This window comes from Chiroxiphia lanceolata (assembly GCF_009829145.1).
Source record: "Chiroxiphia lanceolata isolate bChiLan1 chromosome W unlocalized genomic scaffold, bChiLan1.pri scaffold_51_arrow_ctg1, whole genome shotgun sequence".
Classification (NCBI taxonomy): domain Eukaryota; kingdom Metazoa; phylum Chordata; class Aves; order Passeriformes; family Pipridae; genus Chiroxiphia; species Chiroxiphia lanceolata.
Window position 1 is genome coordinate 70,965 of NW_022476503.1, and position 1,746 is coordinate 72,710.

General features: G+C 51.3%; 1 pseudogene; it reads left to right on the forward strand.

The window, feature by feature from the left end:
• Window positions 1-111: 111 nt before the first annotated feature.
• On the forward strand, window positions 112-980 carry LOC116781515 (annotated as a pseudogene).
• Window positions 981-1,746: the final 766 nt, after the last annotated feature.

Below are 1,746 nucleotides of genomic sequence, written 5' to 3' on the forward strand. Positions count from 1 at the left end.
GAGCTGCAGCTCCTGCACTTCTGGCTCCTCCTGGCCATCTCCCTGGCTGCCCTCCTGGCCAACGGCCTCATCCTCAGCGCCGTAGCCTGTGACCACCACCTGCACACCCCCATGGGCTTCTTCCTGCTCAACCTCTCCCTCACAGACCTGGGCTGCATCTGCACCACTGTCCCCAAAGCCATGCACAATTCCCTCTGGGCCACAAGGACCATCTCCTACCATGGATGTGCTGCACAGGCCTTTTTCTTTTATTTCTTCATGGCAGCAGAATTTTCCCTCCTCACCATCATGTGCTACGACCGCTACGTTGCCATCTGCAAACCCCTGCACTACGGGACCCTCCTGGGCAGCAGAGCTTGTGCCCACATGGCAGCAGCTGCCTGGGCCACTGCCTTTCTCAATTCTCTGCTGCACACAGCCAGTACATTTTCCCTACCCCTGTGCCAGGGCAATGGCCTGGGCCAGTTCTTTTGTGAAATTCCACACATCCTCAAGCTCTCCTGCTCACACTCAGGCTACCTCAGGGAAATTGGGCTCATTGTGGTTATTATCTTTTTAGCGTTTGGTTGTTTCATTTTCATTGTTTTCTCCTATGTGCAGATCTTCAGGGCTGTGCTGAGGATCCCCTCTCAGCAGGGACGGCACAAAGCCTTTTCCACGTGCCTCCCTCACCTGGCCGTGGTCTCCCTGTTTGTCAGCACTGCCACATTTTCCGACCTGAAGCCCCCCTCCATCTCTTCCCCATCCCTGGACCTTGTGGTGGCAATTCTGTACTCAGTATTACCTCCAGCACTGAATCCCCTCATCTACAGTCTGAGGAACCAGGAGCTCAAGGATGCCATAAGGAAAATGATGACTGGATGCTTTTCAAGAGCAATAACCTACCTCTTTTCTTCTGCACAACACTCATTGTGTAACACTTTACTGACCCAGCCTGCTTTCTAAAGCTTTTGAGAGTGGTGGTGGGGGCCGTTTCCTACATTTTTCCCTCTTTAACTGTTTTTAACACAGAAATTTATTCTCCATCTCATACATAATTCACTCTCTAACTCTTTCTTACAATTGCGTAAATGAGGGATCATTCTCTGTGTGCACTTAAACAAAATAAAAGTTCCTGCAGCCACTTCTTTGTCAAACATCCTGCCTTTGTTATTCTGTACATGAGGAATCACAATCTCTGAGTAGAATAAAGGATTTGAATTCTTTTTTCCAGATTCACCCTCCAGCAACTTCCCTAAAACTGGAGGGCAGTGCCTGTGTGCAGAGGAGAAGGGGTAAAGAGTCCTGGTACAGGAACACTGACAGGGAGTAGCAACTCTTGGCCTTTTCAGAGATACTGTTTTTCCACTGCCTCCCTCTCCTTTCTGCTCCTTGCCCAAGGCCTGAGTGCTCTGGCAGCTCAGTCCCTGCTGTGTGTCACTCCTGTGACCACGGGCAGGGACAGGCCCTGGGCACTGCTGGCACAGAGCTGGGCTCCTTCACATCATTTCCATCAGGAAAGGGGGTCCTCCCTGGGCAGTTCCTGAAGACTTTGTTCTTTTTGAGATGTTGGTGTAAAGAACAAGGCCAAGGAATAGACTCTGCAAAGTCTCATTGCTGTGCTTGTTTCCCCATTCAGTCCCTGCAGTGAGAGAAGGAACTCACTGGGGTACTTGAGGGACTGAGGGCTGGTTCAGATGTTCTGTGCTGGTGGCCACTGGCAAATGGTCTCCAAGTCACCTGCCTGGGGCTCTGCAGCTTGTGAGG